The sequence below is a fragment of the Marmota monax genome, unplaced genomic scaffold, assembly GCF_021218885.2.
Source record: "Marmota monax isolate L192 unplaced genomic scaffold, Marmota_monax_Labrador192_F-V1.1 WCK01_AAM20220418_F8-fsc00090, whole genome shotgun sequence".
NCBI lineage: Eukaryota > Metazoa > Chordata > Mammalia > Rodentia > Sciuridae > Marmota > Marmota monax.
The window spans coordinates 1,077,502-1,099,526 of NW_026695219.1; the positions used below are offsets into that span (position 1 = coordinate 1,077,502).

At 38.1% G+C, this 22,025-nt stretch overlaps 1 pseudogene; it reads left to right on the plus strand.

The window, feature by feature from the left end:
• Positions 1–414: 414 nt before the first annotated feature.
• Positions 415–20,954, plus strand: LOC124085017 (phytanoyl-CoA dioxygenase, peroxisomal-like; annotated as a pseudogene).
• Positions 20,955–22,025: the final 1,071 nt, after the last annotated feature.

The following is a 22,025-nucleotide window of genomic DNA, read 5'->3' on the forward strand; positions in this document are numbered from 1 at the left end:
GTGCTCTGTGGCAGCAACCTCTGGTGACCTGGGGACCCTGGCAGAGTCTGCACTGGTGTCTGGAAAAGGATTTAGAATCCAACCCCGGGGTTGTCCTTGAGTCTTCAGAAGTGAATGCCAGCAGGGTGTGTGTGCCAGGCTTGTAGGGGAGGAGCAGATCCAGAAATGTGTGAGTATGAATAGGACCCACAATTCAAATCGATTTCTTGAACTACTTTTGTCTGCTCAGTTTAAGCCTTCTCATTCAGAGAGTGCTTTGGGAAGCTCTGTAGGAACTGCCTGGAGTTTTTCCTTAGGCCAATAGCCTCTCTTCTGCTTTATGTAAACATCCCAACATCTCTCCTAACTAATTGGTTCTATTAGCTGTTTCTTGGACTTTCAGTGTTGCTCTTCCCAGTGGGTTTCCAAGCAGCAATGTGGGAGAACACTGAAAATTTAAGCTTTGCTCATAGGATAATAAAGAGACTCCAGGTGAGGATGTCAGCTCATTTTACAGGTGAGAAACAGAGACTAGGAGAGATTAAAAACCTGGACCATGGTCATTTAACTAAACCAGTGTTTGTCATATTATGTTCTATGGACCAGTGTCATCTGCATCTCCTGGGAACTTGTCAGAAGAAGTTGTTAGAAGAGGACTTCAGCTGTGCAGGTGTAGCTCAGTGGGTTTAGCTCAGTGGTAGAGGGTTTGCCTAGTACCGCAGGGCCCTGGATTTGATCACAAGAATAGTGGGGAATGCGAATTCTATGATTCAACTCAACTCAGACTGAAGAATCAGAATTTAAGGGTGGAAATCTCAGGTCTCTTAGCTTGGTGCTTTTGACCAGGCTAAATTTTGAGAGCTACACTGGGAGCAGAATTGAGGTTTCTTGGTCCAGTCTCTCAATGCTTTGCTTTTCTTCCCTACCATTCTGGGGACAGAACCTAAGGTGTGGTGCATGCTAGGCAAGTCTCTCACACTGAGCTAAATCCCTGGCTCTCTCAATATTTTTTTAAATTGGATTTTCTTACCCTGCTTATTTTTTTAAAGTAGTGCTGAGTTTCGAGATTAGTCTTTTCATGGATATGTTCTATAGCACCAATGTTGAACATGGCTTTCTGCAATGATGGGATATTCCATACCTGGACTGTCCAATGCAGTAGCCCCAGCCACATATGGTTGTTGAGCTGTTGAAATAGGACCAGGTGCAGTTGAAGGACTGAATGTTGACATTGAATGAATTTCAGCTAAAATAGCCAGAGATGGTTGCTGGCTATGACATTGGACTTTATTATCCACAATTTGTAGTGAATGTTTCCATAGTGTTAGATTTTGGAAGTTTTGTGATAGATTTTCTCCAGTTTTAATTGTTTCTTAGAAGGGAGATTTTGAAAAAGGGCTAATCATTTTTGAAGTATAAAATGTCAAGTTTTTTTTTTTTTAACATGAAGATAAGTAGAGAGGGGAAATTAAATACATGTAAGTCATTATTCTACCATTGACAAATCGTAAACTTTTTGGTGTTTTTCTTTCCTATGCATAGTATTAAAACCCAGGAATATACTGTATGAGTTTTGTGCACACATGTTTTCACCTAACCTTAGATCATAAACATTTCCATGTCATTAAAATTTCCCTGAAAACAATAGTGACAAAGAAACCTTGCTACAGGAATGGAGGAGAGGCAACAAGAACTTTGGTCTAGAGTCTGGGATCTGAGTATCTTGGCAATGACAATTTGCTGAGAGTCATTGACCCAGGCAGGGTGTTAACCCCTCTGCCTCTGAGAGAGCAGACAGGAGCTCATAATTCTGACTCTTGGCTTGCATTCTTCCTGGATTATGACACTGTCATCACATTTGATAGAGATGTCACTTAAGAAATGATAACCTGTTCATGAGAAGTGACACTCTGAAAGGAACTCTTTTAACTAAAGAAACAATGAGAAAATAATAGAAATAATGAGATGCTGTGTCAATAATGTCTAGTTAAATTTGGAAAAGAGATTTTTAGAAAAAGAATTTTTAGTTCTTACACATATTTAAAATTAGACTAGACTGTGGGACTCATACTATTCTTGTAGTCATGACTTTATTTTATGGACTCTACCCTTCCTCAGTCCCATGACCAACCAAACTTTCTATGTTTTGGAATGAAGTCTAACTTAATTAATTATATATTTTTGTTGAATAGCCCCTGATCTTTCCTTACTTCTAGAGTTGAATTTTGGATTTGTTCTCATTCAGTGGTTTCCTAGGAGGAGGTCTCATGGATTAAGACAGACTGAAGCCTTGAAGCCGAGTGTGAGTTCTGTCCTGATTCAGCCATTCCCCTCTGGGTGACCTTGGCCAGTTACTGAGCTCTCCAAGCCCAGGTTTCCTAGTACAAGAGCAGGAATGACTATAAAGCCCTTTATCTTCCTGCTGCCTCCCCAGATTATTGTGAACATGAAACAAAGTGATATAAATGAAAGGACTTAAAGCAGCAGTGTGTACTTGTCAGGGTGATGTGGGAAACCCGAGCATCTGGTGTCTGTTTAGGGAACTCCTTTCCTGGGAGAACCACCCCAGAGCAGGCAGTTGTTTCTAGACAAGGTTGACTCCCAAATTTTACTTTATTTGCCTTAATTCACACGCAAGGTAGCTACTCACACTTCAGGACCTATTGCCCCTGCCAGTTTCCATCCTCAGCAATTCCGGTAAGTAGATGTCATTTTAACTGGTAACTCTTCTATGCTTTTCTAGTGTAATTTGGATATGATATAAAATATATGTTGCCTGTTTAGAAATCATTATACAAATGCTTTGTTTGTAGGATTTGTTCTAATTAATTAGTAGAATTGTGGATGCTTTTGAAGATCTTGACTTTATTTTTTCTAAACTTCAGAAAGAAGGAAAACTATCAGAAAATACATAATCTGAGTTTTGAAAATATAAGCATGGAGCTGGGGATATAGCTCAGTTGGTAGAGTGCTTGCCTCACATGCACAAAGCTCTGGGATCAATCCCCAGCCCCCCCTCCCCCCCCCCAAAAAAAAAGAAAAGAAAAGAAAAGAAAAGAAAATATCCCCAGCACCACCAAAAAAAAAAATGAAAAGAAAAGAAAATATCACAACTAAATTAGCTTGTAGTTTGGTTAAATTGATATATTAGCTAGAATTTTTGGTTTTCATTATATTTTTTTCTCTTTGCCTTTTTTTTTGGGGGGGGGGGTTTCACTAAGTTGCCCAAATTGGTATTGAACTCCTGGGCTTAAGCAATGTTTCTATTTCAGCTTCTTGAGTTGCTGAAATTATAAACATGAGTTTATTACTTTTTTTTTTTTAGTGATGGGGATTGAACCCAAAGGGTAGTTCAACATTGCATTCCCAGTACTTTTTAATTTTTATCTTTAGACAGGATCTGGCTGAATTCCTTAGGGCCTCACTAAGTTACTGAGGCTAACCTGGAACATGCAACTCTGCCTCAGCCTCCTGCGTCCCTGGGATTATAAGTGTTTACTACTGTGCCAGACAAGTTTTATTCTTATGTCACCTTAGGGGAAAACCCTGATCTACATAAATATTGTTACAGCCACAATTTCAGTCTTACAAGAGGTGTTGGGTGATTATATTTGCTGATATCTTTTTTAATATTGTGATTTCTCTTTGTTGATGTTGTTCTAATTAGTTATGCATGACAGTAAAATGCATTTTGACACATCATACATAAATGGAGTATAACTTCTCATTCATGTGGTTGTACATGTTGTAGAGTTACCCAGGTCATGTAATCATATTTACACATAGGCTAATAATGTCTGATTCATTCTTCCATCATTCCTACCCTCATGCCTCTGCCCCTCCCTGCACTCCTCTCTGTCTAGTCTAAAATACCTCTGTTTTCCTCCTCTCCCTTATTGTGAATTAGCATCCACATATCAGAGAAAACATTTATTCTTTGGTTCTTTGGGATTGGCTTATTTTGCTTAGCATAATATTCCCCAGTTCCATCCTTTTACTGGCAAATGTCATAAATTCATTCTTCCTTTAGGTTGAGTAATATTCCATTGTGTATATATATCACAGTTTCTTTATCTATTCATCTGTTGAAGGGAAGGTTGGTTCCATAGTTTAGCTATTGTGAATCCAGCTGCTGTAAACATTGATGTGGCTGCATCACTGTAGTATGCTGATTTTAAGTCCTTTGGGTATAAACCTAGGAATGGGTTGACTGGGTCAAATGGTAGTTCCATTCCAAGTTTTCTGAGGAATCTCTGTACTGATTTCCATAGTGGTTGTACCTATTTGCAGCTTCCCTCATTCACTGATATGTTGTATATTTATTTGGATTTTGTTATTTTGATTATTTCTGAATTGAAAACATAAAATTTATTGAATTAATTTCCCAACTAAAAACCATGTACATGCACTCCAGAAAAAATTTAAAAATCAGAGAAAAGGAATTCAAAAAATCACCAATAATTGCATTATTGAAAGGCAATCACTGCTAAAAATATTTTTGGTGCATTTCTCAGCAGTCTCCTTTGCACAAATAGTGTCATATTTATATCATTGTAATCATATTTTATTATGATGGGCATTCTCTACACACTCATTTCCTTCATTTTTAATGCCTGAGTCATGTTCCACTGAGTGTGCCGCAGTCTGGCTGGGCACAAATCATGAGCCACTGAAGCAGGAACAAACTTTGTTTCTGAACTCCACCAGCACACTCCACATGCTCCCTGGGAATTCTCCCACGAACCACGCACGCAGCATTCTCTTGGGACACACTACACCAACAGGAAATCCCTCCTCCGGAATTCCCTCCTATCGCACTTCCCCAACCAATGGGAACTCTCTGGGAGTCCTGCAAGAGCTCCAAAGTAGCAGGCCTAGGCAGACAGCAGAGGTCTAATCTCCAATTGAATGCACATCTTAACATAATCATTATCATCTCAATGGCTTGCTGGGGTCACCTTTCAACCAAAAATGCCAGGTGTCATTCCTACTTGGCTATGGCTCTCAGCATCTCCCCCCTTCTGTTTAATTAAACAACAAGCAATGTGGCTTAGGAACCGTGCCTGTTAGGTGTCCAATACAACATATGGTCCTTACCCGTCATTGGATAAGCTGACCTCTAGCGTCAGCCTCCTGTCTTAGGTTGGTACCACTGCATTTGGATCATACCTGTTACTGACTACCGGTCCAGCATACAGCCATACTTATGGATAGGCCTATGCACCAGTGGGGGGGTGAGGTTCTTTGCCTCACCTCTGTTGGCCCCCAAATTTTAGACCATCACTAGCAGAAGGGAGGAGGATACAGAAATGCCACGACACCAAACCAATTGACGGCTCCTTTGGAAAAATTGTATCACCGGTGACACCATCAGCAAAGATACGCCAGCACTACCACAATTTGCTGCACCAACAGATAGTTCACAATGCATACAAGTGATACATAGTCCAGGCAAGTTCTGCAAGCAGTTCAAAGCAGAGGAATCCATCAATATGTCCATTTCCTCCCAAAGTAAATTGACTCCTTGATTGAGCATTACTTGTTGAGTTATTATTCATTGATGCATCAGTTTATACAGTTTGTTGTGATAACTATCGAAGAAGCTGTAGTTTGGTTTTATCTTTGTCTTCACCGGCACTGGGATGAAGATAGGAATTCTGGCAATGATGCTAAACAAAAAATTATATAACATTCCAACAGGTACTAAGAAAACAATTTTCTGAACAGTTTACATTATCCTGAACAGAATGATTAAATATAATGAAAAGGAAAGGTGAAAGTAAATAAACAGATCTGTTAACCTCCTTATCTGTACACATATTAAAACAATCCTCAATAGCTGTTTACCCAATTTAAATTAAACCATTAAAATCACGTGAATAAAAAAAAATTAGGATCCATTTTTTCATGAGCGCTCCTCATATATGATATATGGACATACGCACACACAGACATACAACACAAAACACAGGTGTGCACACAAACGTACAACACATAACATATAGTAAAGGCCTTGTAACTTTTCACAGGTGAAATCTCCATTGCAATGTTTAAAAACTCTACAGTCAAAAAATAGAACTGATCAGCAAAACATTAACCTAGGTCTGTATGAGCTCAAAAAAAAAATAGAACTTCATGATGTGGCAAAGGCAATAATAAAATAGATATTGAAAAAAGCATCCTGGTTATCACTGTCGCAGATGTAAGAATAGCCAAGCTGGAGCTTTGGATATCAGCTGTTATGGATTTGAGCCAAATCATCTTCTTTTTGGTCTGTAGAAATCTGCTTTGGTTAAGTCTCTCTCTGGAATCCAAATCGGCTGCTGTTCTCCCTGTGGAAACACACAAACAGAACCCCGACTCCAGACAATCACTGGGTCAGGACCTTTCCATTGTCCTGTTAGAATATCCTTCCAAAGTACCTTAGGCTTATGTACATTTTTTGGATACATATGCCTTTCCGCAGCACTAAGCCCTGATGAATCCAAATTTAAAAAGTTTAGAGTAAAAAGGGTTATTTTAAGTTTATCTTTGGGGAATATATACCCCTTCCCAATTCCCTCTTTTTGCTTTAATAAGTACATTTTAATAGTTTGATGAGCTCTTTCAACTATGCCTTGTCCCTGTGGATTGTATGGGATTCCTGTTATATGAGTAATACCAAATGATGAGCAAAATTGTTTAAAAGAGGTAGAGGTATAGCCAGGACCATTATCTGTTTTTAACTGTTTAGGAACGCCCACAGTGGCAAAATTTTGTAAGCAATGAGCTATAACCTCTTTAGTTTTTTCTCCAGCATGAAGGGAGCCCATCAAAATCCAGAAGAAGTATCAACTGTAACATGTAAATATTTTAGTTTTCCAAATTCTGGCAAGTGTGTGACGTCCATCTGTCAAATATGGTTAGGTATCAGTCCTCTAGGATTGACTCCAAGATTAACTTGTGGTAAAAAGGTCACACAATTTTGATATTGTTTTATTATATGTCTGGCTTGTTCTTTAGTTATTTTAAAATGATTTTGTAAAGTATTAGCATTAACATGGAATCTTTTATGAAAATATGTAGCTTCTTCTAGTGTAGAGAAAATATGTATGTCATGTGTAGTTTCATCTGCTAAATCATTGCCCAAACTAAGGGCTCCAGGCAATCCTGTATGTGCCCTAATATGTCCTATAAAGAATGGATCTTTTCTGTCCCTGATTAGACTTGGTATAGTGGAAAACAAATAGAAAACAGTAGAGGAAGGGGAAATCCTACCAGCATCTTCAAGGGATACAATAGAATTAACTATATATTGACTATCAGAAAATAAATTAAATACAGAATCTATAAACATCACAAAAGCTTGTAAAACTGCATTAAGCTCTACCTTTTGAGCTGATTGTTTGGGTACTAAAAATGTAAAAGTTTGATCAGGCATAACTACTGCTGCTGTACCATTATTAGACCCATCAGTGAATATATTTGAAGCATTCATGATAGGTGTTTTTCTTGTCATTTTGGGAAAAACTACAGGATGCTTAGACCAAAAAGACAACAAAGGATTAGATGGTAAATGATTATCAAATGAAACATTAGATTTACACATGATTATTGCCCAATTATTTAATTCATTAGCTAACTCATCAATTTGATCCATAGTATATGGAGTAATAATTTTATGGGAGAAATTCCAAATACTCCCTTTGCTGCTCTTATTCCTTTTAGTATTAATTGTCCTACAGCCTCAGGATACCTAGTAAGAATAGTGTTAGGAGAGTAAGATAAATGTATCCACAATAATGGACCTTCTTGCCAAAATACTCCTGTAGGAATATTTTTTTTTGGTAGTACAATAAATAATAAAGGCAAACTTATATCAATTCTATCCAAATGTATATTTTCCATATATGTTTCAATAATTTTTAATGCCTTTCTTGATTTAGGAGTTAACATGCGGGGTGAATTTGGATCTGATGGACCTTTTAGAATATCAAATAAAGGTCCCAACTCTCCTGTAGGTATGCCTAGATAAGGCCTTATCCAATTTATGTCTCCCAATAACTTTTGAAAGTCATTAAGTGATTTGAGTTGATCTACTCGTATTTGAATTTTTGGTGGACGGACCATGGTTGAGGATAATAGAACTCCTAAATAATTAATTGGAAAATTTAATTGTACTTTATCTATTGCTATCTCTAGATTATAATTTTTAACAAGTTTGTAAGTGTGGCATAACATTCCAGCAATGTGTTTTTATCTTTATGTGCTAATAATACATCATCCATATAGTGAAATATTTGTAGTTCAGGATTTTGATTTCTAAGTGGCTGGATTGCTTTGTTAACATAGATTTGACACATAGTTGGACTGTTAGCCATCCCTTGAGGGAGTACTTTCCATTCATATCTCTGATCAGGACCTTCATGATTCAGTGCAGGGATAGTAAATGCAAAACGTGGACTATCCTCAGGATGAATTGGAATTGAAAAAAAACAATCTTTAATATCTATAACTAAAACATACCAGGTTTTTGGCAAAGCAGACAACTGAGGAATCCCTGATTGAGCAGGTCCCATAATAACCATCTCATTATTAATGGCTCTTAAATCTTGCAATAATCTCCATTTACCAGATTTCTTTTGATGACAAAAATGGGAGTATTATGGGGAGATACAGAAGGTTGTATATGTCCTTCCGCTAATTGTTGTTTGACCAGGTCATGGGCTGCTTGTATCTTTTCTTTAGTCAGGGGCCACTGAGGAACCCATACTGGTCTTTCTGATTTCCAAGTAATTTTTATTGTCTCAGTGGCCCTTTCTGAAAATCCAACCCATGTCTGTCTGTTCCTTGATCTATTTGTATTGGTGCTGCTATACCTTGTTCTTGTTTTTCTAATCTTTTTCCTTTCCTAAAACCTTGTCTAGTCATAATAGTGGGTGCATTTTGGTTGATGTTATTTGTTAATGTCAAACCTAATTGATCTAGGACATCTCGTCCCCATAAATTTATAGGAAGATGATCCAATACATATGGCTGTATAGTTCCTTCACATCCTTCAGGATCCTTCCAATCTAATACCATTGCACTTCTATGGGGATTAGTCGCCACTCCTAGGCCTCGAAGCGTTTGAGTGGCTTGTTGTAATGGTCAATGTTTTGGCCATTCTTGATGAGATATGATGCTAAGGTCTGCACCTGTGTCCAGTAGCCCATTAAATTCATGTCCTTGAATATTTAGTTTCAGCATTGGGCGAGAATCTAAATTTAAAGATAGCATAGTCCAATCCACACCTGTGGAGCCTAATCCCCTGGAACGTCTTTCTACAGTACGACTGGAGAATTTATCATGCAGGCTGGGTATTATTAATAACTGTGCTATTCCATCTCCTGGTGAAATTACTGATATACCTCCTGGAGAACTAGCTATAATTTTTATTTCACCTTCATAATCGGGATCAATTACCCCAGGACTTATCATAAGTCCTTTTAGAGTAGAAGAGCTGCGTCCCAATAATAAGCCTACTGTTCCTTGGGGAAGAGGTCCTTTTACTCCTGTGGGAATGATTTGAACTCCCATCTCTGGAGTTAGTACTGCTCTGGTGGAGGCGCAGATGTTCAACCCTGCGCTCCCTCTGGTTTGTCTGATGAGGGATTTAATGGATAATGTGTCCTGGGCACTACCCTGATGGTGCTGCTGGGTTCCTCCATTGCCCCATATATTTGTGGTTGTGGTCCCTGGAGCATTGGGCCCCCAAGTCCATTTTTTGGCAATGGAGCCTGATGCCTTTCTCCACGATATTGTGGGTAAACACCTGGTCCTTGTCCATTTTTTGATAATGGAGTACCCTCTATGGTGGTTTGAGAACAGCGTTCATTAGCCCAATGTCTCCCTCTACAGCATTGTGGGCAAATACCTGGTATTCTATTCCTTTGATACCTAGTTTTGTTAAACCCTTTTCCTATGGGGCAATTCCTTTTAAAATGTCCTGTTTATTCACAATTGTAGCATGTTCTTGGCTGGCTAAGCTGTTTACTGCAGCTGCACAATTGCCTGTTCATTAATGCTCTGGCATCTAAGCTGTTTACTGCAGCTGCCAAGACTTGCCCTTGTTCATTAATGTCTTTACATAATTTAATATATGTGTTTAAATCTTCATGTTTCCATGGTCTAATGACCTCTCTGCAGCAACGATTTGCTTGGTCATAAGCCAGTTATTTTATTAATGGCATTGCTTGTTCTGTATCCCCAAAAACTCTGGCAGCTGTTTGAATTAGCCTATCTACAAATTCAGCGTAAGGTTCATTAGCTCTCTGTATTACCTTAGATAATTGACCTTGTAAATCTCCATGTCCTTGTAAAGTCTTCCATGCCCTAACTGCATCTGCAGCAATTTGTGCATATATAGCAGGATCATATTCAATTTGTTGCCATTGACCCTCATAAGGTCCTTTTCCTAACAACATATCTAGATTTCTTTGAGGGTAACCGGCTGCTGCATTTTGCCTAGCTATCTCCATGCAAAATTCCTCATTGGCAACCTTCCATAACAAATATTGTCCTCCATTTAGCACAGATTTACACATGCTAGCCCAATCTGCTGGCGTCATGTCCAAGTTGGTAATGGATTCGACCATGCTTACAGTGAAGGGTGCTTGGGGACCATAGGTTGTTACAGACTTCTTTAACTGCTTCACTGTTTTGAAATCTAGAGCAAGGTGAATTCGCTGCTCTCCTGCGTGCTCAAGTACAGGGCATGCTAATCTTTGAGGTCCTGTCTCAGGATTCCATCTATCAACTACAGGGGTTGAGGGCCACTCAGCTGTCTTTGTAGGTGGACCTGTTGGTTGAATGACGCCATCTGGTGATAGAACGGTGTTGTAGCGGCCTCTTGTTGTAGCTTTTTCCCTAATAGCCCCTTTTCCTTTAAATTTTCTTCCTCTGTCTGACTAGCTCGAGAGACCTTCTCTTTTGCTTGATCTAAAATGTCTTTCTCCATGGTCTGAACCTCTAACAATTTACTTAACACTCTTTCGGTTTGTTTTTTATTAATTTCTTATCTACTATAAAGATAACACAACCCAATAAGATAACACAAAACAAAACCAAAACAGAATGAAACAAAAACAGAACAAATTATCGTTGAATCAGTTTTCTATTCCTCAGGGCCTAACAACTTCAAACCTTGAGCCAACCATTTTCCCAGTTTGCCTGAGAAAGTTCTAGGGATAGGCAGCTTGAAACAAAAACAAAATAAATCAAAACCAGAACACATTGTTTTTTGAAATGGTCACCCATTCTCTCGCCTTCCCTCAGGGGTTAGCAATTTCACTTACCTCCAAGCTTCAGTCATTCCCCTTACGGGCCGCCAAATGCTGCAGTCTGACTGGGCACAAATCACGAGCCACTGAAGCAGGAACAAACTTTATTTCTGAACTCCACCAGCACACTCCACACGCTCCCTGGGAATTCTCCTGTGAACCACGCACTCAGCATTCTCTCGGGACACACTACACCAACAGGAAATCCCTCCTCCGGAATTCCCTCCTATCGCACTTCCCCAACCAATGGGAACTCTCTGGGAGTCCTGCAAGAGCTCCAAAGTAGCAGGCCTAGGCAGACAGCAGAGGTCTAATCTCCAATTGAATGCACATCTTAACATAATCATTATCATCTCAATGGCTTGCTGGGGTCACCTTTCAACCAAAAATGCCATGCATCATTCCTACTTGGATATGGCACTCAGCATGAGTGGATATAATGTGATGAGTTAATTTTTCTTCCATTACTGTATATTTTTAAATTGATGGAACTGGGGAATATTCTGCTAACCAAAATAAGCCAATCTTATTATTATTATTATTACAACATGTACAAAGAACCAAACGATAGAGAAACTACTCCTGTTCCTGCCAATGTTTTGGACCTGAAGTTTTTCAAACACTTTAAGATCATTTTCTTAAAGACCTACAATTAGAAGTATTGGATTAAGGAGTATGAACATTTGTTGGATTCTTGGTACATAGTGGTAGGTTGTAATTAAATTTGGACTTATTTGGTACCTAGTTCTCCTGTAGGTATACTTTGGATAATAATGTGCTAAGCCTGGAACAGAGAAAATTTTATGAAGAAAATGGATTTCTTGTTATTAAAAATCTAGTATCTGATGCTGATATTCAACGCTTTAGGTAAAGTAAAACTCTTGGTTATTTTACAAAATGTTTATTAGGGCAATTATGTCATTTGCAGGAAAATGGATGAAACTGGACAACATCATGTTAAGATCAATAGGCCAACTCAGAGTCAAGGGTCATTGTGTTCTCTCACGTGGAAACTAGAGAGAAGAAAGGGGTAAAGAGAGGTCTCATGAAAATAGAAGGGAGATCAATAAAGTACAGCAACAGGTTCTGTGGGAGGGAGAAGAAGAGAGAGAAAGGTGAGATGATCCAAGAATTCTATGTGCAGATATGAATATACCACAATGATATAATTATTAGGTGTGATTATAATGCATGAATAAAAATTGATATACTATGTATTACATGTATGTAATGGGAACACAAGTTAGACTAGCCTCTGCAAGTTCAAGTAATATTGAGTGATGTGGTTTGTTGGGATGTGTTATGAGCATGGGCTCTGGAGCCAGACTTTCTGGCCTTAATCTCAGTTCTACCTCTTAACATGGTGTGTTCCACACATGTGGCATGTCCCACACAGTCACCTTAGTTTTCCATACCTGTGTGTACTCCTGTGTAAAATGTCCATAATAATAATACTGATCTCCTAGCATTGTTGACAGGACAAAAAAGGTAAAATATGTGGAGAGTACCATGAAGAGGGTCTGGCATCAGGTAGTTGTTACAGGAGTATTTGCTACTACAGGCCAAGCATCCTTAATCTGAAAATTCAATATCCAAATCATTGAGCACCAAGATGATGTCACAAGAGGAAAATTCCGCACTTGACCCCATGTGATGGTCATGGTCACAACAAACACACACACACTAAAACTATTGTATAAAATTACCTTCAAGCTATGTATATATGGCATATAGAAAACATAAATTCTGTGATGAGCCGTGGGTCCCATCATTAGGGTATCTCATTATTATTTTAACATCATCATCATCATCTTCATTATCATTATTTTCAGGACTGGGGATTGAACCCAGGGGAGCTTTACCACAGAACTCCATCCCCAGACATATATATATATATATATATATATATATATATATTTTTTTTTTTGAAACAGAGACTTGCTAAATTGATTAGGCTGGTTTCACACATATATCCTGCAGCCTCCTGTCATGAGTGTCTATGATTAGAGGCCCGAGCCACCACAATCAGCTCATTATGTATATGCCAATATAACAAAATCCAAAAAAACCCTAAAATCTGAAATACTTTGAAGTATTTCAGATAAGGAATACTCAGCCTGTATTATTACAATGTAATTATGAAACTATTTCTCCACTGGTGTGTTAAGCCAAGCAATATTTTCATCCTGGTAGTAGACTCTAGCTAGGAGGCCACGATTTCCGAGTTGGCCATTTTTTATTCCCTCCCATCAAAATGATTCTACTAGGCCTGAGGGCAGAGGAAGTAGAGAGAAACTACTCCTGTACCTGCCAAGCTTTGCACAGGTCCAGGCCAACCAGGGGCTTGGCGCAGAGGTGATGACATTGTTTGTAATTTAATTTTCTAGGGTTGAATTTGAAAAAATCTGCAAAAAGGAGTCAAAAGCAGCAGGACTAGCGGTCGTGAGAGATGTGTCCCTTGCAAAAACAGAATACATTCCAAGTGGAAAACAATCTTGAAGGTTCAGAATTTCCATGAAGATAAGGAGCTCTTCAGATACTGCACTCTCCCAGAGGTTAGAGACTGCTCTTGTTTTGGTTTCTCCTTCATAGCCAGCCATCAGGTCTTCCCCAAGATCTGCTGGTTGTCCTGGATTTAACCCCTTTCTACACATGGTGCTAGAGTGGTGGGTCTCAACTGGAGGTGATTGTTCCCGTCAGTGGATATTGGCAATGTCTCAAGACTTTCTTGGTGGTGGCAACAGCAGGGTTGGTGTGCTAGAGGCTTCTAGTAAGCAGGGGCCAAGGATGTGGTAATGGGGTCCGAATCCTATAAAGCCCTCTCTCCATAGAATGGTCTCACCCAAGATACCAATAGCACCAAGACTAAGAAACACTGCTATGGAGTGTGCTAATTAACTTTTTATAAGGAAGACAGGAATTCTGTGTTAAAGAGAAAGAGCCCTTCTAAGACTGAATATCATCAGAGGAGAAATTGTGAGGCTGTTATTTGAAAATCCATTGAATATTTTTCATTTGTTTCTGATCAGTGGAAGTATGAATTTTCTTTTACATTTAAATTAGTTTTGATTTAATCAATTTGTCATACTAAGGATTGAACTTTGGAGCCCTTTATCACTGAACTACACTCTCAACCCTTTTTTGTTCTTTGTTTTAAGAAAATTAAGGCTGGCCTTGAACTTCTGATTTTCTTGCCTCAGCCTTTATTTTATCACCCGAGACTTTCTTACCCAGAAACACTTTCTTTTTCTTTGACTAAATATAGTTTTTATACCTATAACCTTCTAATTTCCTTTTCCCATCTGTTAAACCCTTTTTCTGTTCACATTCTGAAACGATCCTTGTAAATATTTGAATTTAGGCAAATTACTCCATTTTAATGAGAAGAAATATTTTATGTTTTTTATAGTACTCTAATCAAAAATTAAACTATTGTATAAAATTACCTTCAACTATATGTATAAGTCATGGTCACAACACAGTCACTAATCAAAACACAGTTGAAACTTTTGGGTCCCTTTGTATACAGAATCACATCTGTTTATCATTTTATGAAAACATAAACAATGTTTAAGTATATAGAATTATAACTGTTGGGACTTTAAAATCTTAGTAACCTTATTTTCGCAGATGACAAAGCAATTTTAAAATCTTTTTTTTTTAATTTACCAATTTATGAAAACACCAACAATGTTACCCAACGGAATTCAAGGAGTTAAGAGTACTTGATATTGTATTTAACAGTTAGAATTTTAACTTGGTATGTTAACCATATGTCTAACAAGCACATTTATGAGTAATCCCATGTTAAATCTAATTTACTTATTTTTACAGTGAAAACCAAGGTATCAGACAGTGTATTGAGCAATATTAGCCATCTCTCCCTTGTTGAAGAAAAGTCTAGAAATTATGAATATTAGACTTTTTGTAGTCATCAATATTTTATTAGTGTTTTTTTGACCACCTAGAGAGACTTGTGAGTTAAGTACTTTTAAAGACATCTATCTTTACTTTAAATTGAACCTTCTTAAATCATGTGAATTAATGGTATTTGGATCTATTTTTTTAAATTTATGAGCACTCATTATATGCCAAAATTGCTATCATGTACATGATATGTGGATGTAGGCAAACATAGACAAACAACAGAATACACAGCGTGCACACACAAAAGTAAAGGCTTTGTAGCTTTTCAAAGATGAATCTGCATTGCAATGTTACAGATATTTAAAAACTCCATAGATGAGTAAAAAATAGGATTGAGCAGAAAAACACTAACCTAGGTGTGTAGGATCAAAATCATGAACTGAAAAAATAAGGAATTTAAGGAAAAAAAAAAACAAGAATCCTAGAAAAAAATGACTGGCCAGTAACTAGTAAAGTACCATACAATTTATTTTTTGGTTCAGGCTGGTGTGAGTTCTGGTAAAAGACACTTTTTCCTAGAATCTTAGTCTGGTCTCCTACTGAGTCTGCCCTGGCTGAGATCTGGAAGGAACTGCGGAAAAATGTCCTTCTGAGCAGACATCTCATGCCAAAGTTGGTAATTGGACTGGTTTAGATGTCGAAAATTATGATACCTATTTTCTATTACTTTATTGAGAACAAAGCTACTATGTTAAGCTCCTTACTGAGATAAGCTGCTGACAGTTGAGCAAGTCTGTTCTTTTGTGTGACCATTCCTAGGGCTATTCCTCCTCTCTCTGTGACAAAGAGATTAAATCTTTCTCCAAAGGTAAGCTGAGGGGAGGGGCTCAAAATAAGGCCATGTTTTAATGTCTAAAATGCTTTGAAAGCCTGCTCTTAACTCAGAGGGGAGTAAACTTTTTGGTAACAGGCTGTTCAGATATCCCAAAGAGGTCTAGGGTAAGAGGTGAGAACAGAGGAGCTGGCACTAGTATCCAAGAGGAAATTGACCTCTTGGCTCCCCACATAGAAGCAGGAAAAGCATACCTGGGACTCACAGGTGGTGATTGGAGTTACAGAAGTCATCAGAATTGGCTTAGGGCTCTGTCAGGACTGTGTGGAAGAATTTGGCCTTTTCTTTTCCCATCTGGGAAGTTTTCTGCTCACAGTGAGGGGCAGGATGCATGGGAGAGTGTAGTTCCAGGGCTTGGGAGTAGATTGTTCTCTGAGATGCTGCTGAGATTCACAGCAGTGGCAGTAGAAGATCTGCTTAGCTTAGCTGGGGTCACATAGGCACCTGGTCCAGGAAGGAAGGGCACTAGGTCAAAGCCACAATGTTGGGCAGTAGGACAATGATCATTCCCCCAAAAGATACACTTAAGATGAGGAATGGGACACTTCTGCCCAGATACATAAAGGCTCATCGACTGTAGTCACTTCTCACTTGAGTTTATTTAATAAGGACATAACCCATTTTTTAGAGTTGTGACTACCTTTGGAAATAGTTATCAACAAACAAATGTTGAACTTACTATTCTCTTTTATTCTGAATATGACATAGTCCTTTGAACTCAGAAAATATGAGCATGCTCTCCACTATATTTTGGGAGTAATAAACCTCTCTAAGACTCCCTGAATAGTATAAGAATGATGTGGACACAATTCTAGGTGAGGAGAATGTCAGGCTGGGGCAAGGATGTTATAGATTCAGGCTGGAAATGACTAAGAGAAAGGTGTTTGCATACATTTAGCACAAGAGGCAAAGCTGCTCTAGATTGTTTACAATTCAATGATGAAGGGTAGGCAACATTCAAAATTTTTCATTTGGTCAAAAATATCAATGATTTTAATATGAACATGAGATTTTATTTTTTTGTGATGCTGGGTTCAAACCCAGGGCCCTATACTGCGAGGGAAATCCTCCATCACTAAGCTACATCCTTAGTGCTTTGTAAAAATCTTCCTTTGAGACAGGGTCTGGCTGTGTTTGCTTAGGTTTTCCAGAACTCTTGAATCCCAGCCTCAGCCTCCCTTGCTGCTGGGATCATAGGTATGCACTACTATAGCCATTGCCCAGGATATTTAAAAGAACAGATATATGACACTTATTTTTTTTTCTTTTAATTTAGGTGAGTGTCTTTCTTAGAAAAAGTCAGAGAACCTTGCTTTCTCTGCTGAGTCTTAAAGTGTTCATTTTGGTGCTTCCTCCAGTGTAGACTGTGCCTGTCTTATGTGTTCTAGGGTGGAGTTAATGCCATGTACCTTGGGATTTAGGACTATGATCAAGACCATGGCCGAGTGCAACTTGTGATGGAGAAGGGAGACACGTTTTCTTTCACCTTTTGCTCATCCATGGATCTGGTCAGAATGAATCTCAAGGATTCTGGAAAATATGCATCTAGTTTTTAAAGATGAGTGGGTTCAAAACAGAAAATCATAGGTATAGTAACATGTAAAGATTTATGACTTTTCACTAAACTGGATTGTTTTTTCCAGTTTACTTGCCAGAAAAAATATTTGCCTTCCTTGTGCTTTTTTTGCTCTACTCAGTGAGAAGCCAGGTGCCCTCAGGATCCTAAACCTGTTAATCATGAATCTTGGTCATTTGTGGAATTGCTAATTGCTTCAGAGCAGTAGGTCACCTTGCAGTGCACAGCTTCTGCTTTCTGAGGCACAAACAGTTGCTGAAATATTAAAATAGCACGTTAACTTTACTATTTTTCCACATTTTCAATGACTATAATGTTATGGAAGATTATTTACAATTATTTCATAACAACATGATCATAAGTGAACATTTTTTTTTAATTTGAACCTTGATATGGTTCTGCCTGGCACTGGAGCCTGTGCCAGGAAATAGAGTTTAAATTTGGGGCAAATAGAAAGTCCTTCTGACAGGTGTGATCACCTTAAGATAACTAACTTATGATAAAGAAGGTGGGTTTTAGGTATTATTTTTCAGCTTACATTTGTTTAGACCTTATTCTGGAACAGGGAGAACTAAGTCACCTCAGCCTTATCCTCAGCAGGAAACAAGCTGGGTAATAATGTCAATGTATTGACCTTTAAATGTCCCTCTTTATTGCAGGTGTGGTATTTTTCTTTTGAAGGTAATTTCAGTTTTCATATTTTTTGCCATTGCAATAATGTCTATTGCATAGCAATAATAACCTTTCCCAAATTTAATAGGGTAACCAACCTTTATGATTAAGAAGATGTCGAACCATAGGATTGTACCTTTCTTTTAGACTTGAAAATATATACTCATTGGGAAAACTTAAATGCTTAAACTGTAAAGATCTGTTACTTAAGAGGTTATGCCCCCTGTCCTATATATACCTTAAAAAGTAAATATCACAGCTAGTTATTTTTTTTTTTGTAATTTCTTAATTAATGTTTAGCTAGGGGGCAGGAGGGAGAGGATGCCCTACAAAGGGACAGTTTTGGGATGACACGGAGGGGCCTGGCAGGTTATAAATCAAATCCTGGTTGAGCACAGGATTGCATGCCTGTAATCCCAGTGGTTCAGGATGCTGAGGAAGAAGGATACCAAGTTCAAAGCCAACCTCAACAATGGTGAGGCACTAAGCAACTCAGTGAGACCCTGTCTCTAAATAAAATACAAAATAGAGCTGGGTATGTGCTTCCCTGTTCCAGTGTCCCTGAGTTCAATCGCTGGTATCCCTCCAAAAAGAAGTCAAATCTTGATTGTAAAAGTTGACACTCTGAAAGGAGAACACTTTGCTTGGTTGTTGGCATTAATGGATGCTTTTCTCCATTATCAATTGTTCACTCTGCACAGGCAATTTCCTGCTATTTTGCCAGCTGTGATTGCCACTACATCCATGTGAAGGGCACCAGTCAAGAAAACATTAAGGAAGAAATTATAGAACAAATTAATCAATTCTACAGTGTGGAAATCAGCATAGACTAGTAGGTACACTTGCATGAAATAACCAAGTAGAGATGACTGAGGTTTCTTGTCTTCACATGTTTAATTAATCTTTAATTTAATTTGAATTGAAAGACTGGGGGAATTCTGAATACATAGGAGCATACATATAAATTTGGGACTTCAATGAAGGATCACTAGTGCTTATGGATGAGGGGCATTACACAGTGTTTCATGTGCTTTCCTAATTGATACACATCGCTTGGAAAGTGTTTTTTGGTAGTGGATCAATGATGCTGATGAGTAATAGACAAATTATCAATTGGGGTAATTTAATAAACCAGTTTACTTTTAATAAAACACACATTTTAGGCCCTGAATGAAGAAGCTCTTCCTATTTATTTTATTGGTATGAGATAATGATAATGCAGGCATGCCCCTTCCTGCAAGAGACTGAGAGTGATGACTCTGGGTCATCCAGGATGTTGTAAGGGATGCCACATTGCCACTGGGAACCTCCAGAATAGCTTTCCAGAGTGGAGAATCTTGCTTCTCCCTTTAGAACCTACAAATGCATCTCCTGTCTGAAAATGCTCCATGTTGGTGGATTCAACCAACTGATATATTGGAAAATATTTAAATATTAAACAATGTTTCAAAAAAATCATATCTGTACAGAACATGTACAGGCATTTTTTCCTTATCATTATTTCCTAAATAATACAGCCTAACAATTACATAGCATTTATATTGTACCAGGTACTATAAGTAATTTAGAGGTGATTTGAAGTATCTGGGAGGAGGTACAGAGGTTATTTTATTAAAGGGACTTGAGCATTCATGGACTTTGGTATCTAATGGGGGATCTTCAACTGTACATTAGTTTGTGAGGTTGTGCTGAATAAACACATCCCATATTTATTTTAATTACTCTATAAGTTAGAGTTTATGGGCACATTTAGAATAACAATAGAATAATCAATAAACAATAGAATAACAATAGAATAATCGAATGAGAATGCCAAATTATATAATTCTAAGGTATAAAACAATTCCACTTCCCCTATCTCATTTTTTTCACCAGATCCCAGTAGAACAGTCTGTGTAGCACCTGCTATAAAGGAGGAATTAGAGTCCCAGAGACTGGTCTAAGTTACAGAGCTATATTTCAGAGTCAAGCCTATTCAGAAATCATTCTTTCCACCATACCCTCTGTTTGCTCAAAAAAAAAAAGAGAACACATAAGGTAATCTACATTGTTTTATTAATAATGGGGCAGGGTGTGTTATGGCACGTCTGTAATCACAGCTTGGTTGAGGCAGGAGGATTGCAAGTGAGGCCAGCCTCAGCAACTTAGCAAGAAACCGAAAATACAAAATAAAAAGGGCTCAGATGTAAACTAGTGGAGAGTGCCACTGGGTTCCATCTCTAGTAAAATACCAGGGGGGAACAAAAAGATAAAACCCAGTAAACCAGTACCAAACTTTCACTAGTATGATCTTATCAGAGTTGCACCCTCAAAGTGGTTCAAGCAAGTAAAGGTAAACAGAGAGAAGGACAGTGAACTGTTGTGACTTAGCATCACCCCCCCGCCCCCCCGCAAGTGTGATCAGAGAGGCTGATAGTTGGGAATCCATTGGCTCCCTACAGTTAGCTCTGTTTTCCAAATGTTGGCAAGAGAATTATTTGGATTCCAAAACTTGTTTTATTTACTAATCAATATAATTATCATAGCATTTTCCCCCTATTTAACCATTTGTAGAGGCTAGAATTTTCTTGTCTTTGTCGGGAAAAGGCCAATATGTGTTCCATACACTCATTCTGTTTGGTATTGATTCTAGGATATTTGTATTTTTCGAGCTCAACTTGTGAAATGAGGAAGAATTAATCTTTGAAACAGCCCTTAATTATAACTATTTTAAAGGAAATCAGAAGAAACAAGGAATCGTAGGAAAAAAAGTTTTCTGACTGGAATGACATAATTTTTCCTGTTGTTTTCAAAATCGAGAAGCATTGGGCAGTTCATTGTATGAAGTTAATTTTGTAGAAGTTTATTTTACAGTATTTTTACTGTAAAAGCAGAAAAAATGAAATATTACTCTTTCTGGAAAACTGATTTGGGTTTACAACTAATAAACATGGCATATGATTTAAGTATGTTCAGTCAGTTCCTTTCATTGAATTGTCTCTTTATCTTGGCAGAAACGGATTCTTTGAAATTCAGTGTGCACTCAGATGAGCATCCTCTCCTAGTCTATCCTCTACTTCCTGATATGCTGTCATGAGAGATTTCCAATCTAGGACCATGCATAGTACACTCACATTTTGTGAAGGGCCTACAAAGGACATCACATGATCAAAATAAGGATGGGTCCTCATTCCAGCTATCCTCCTTCAAAAACAAAATATCTTCTCCAATCTTTTCCTTTGTTTCTAAGGAAGGACATCTTCTCTTATGTTTCTTTCTAAGCAGGGCAACTGAAAGTCTTCAGCATTTATGAATGAAACCTAAGCTGTTTTGATCAACAGGGACATTTTAAGATACTACAGCCTAAATGGGGAGTGAGCCTGAACTGGGATTTATTTCAACATAGCAGTGCATTTCTATTGCAGTTGAGGGCCCCAAGGAGCCCTGGTCCTTATTTTGTGGCTTCATTAAGAAAGAATCAGCAGGGGCTGGGGATGTGGCTCAAGAGGTAGTGCGCTCGCCTGGCATATGTGTGGCCCGGGTTAGATCCTCAACACCACATACAAACAAAGATGTTGTGTCCGTCAAAAACTAAAAATAAATATTAAATTCTCTCTCTCTCTCAAAAAAAAAAAAAAATCAGCCAGTTCGTTTCTTGTCATTCTGCTCAGCACACCCATGTGTTTCCATGGGTGTTAGTTTATTGAGGGGGGCACCCATTTAATCTTAGCCCCAGCAGGAAATGAGCAAAGGCAAGAGA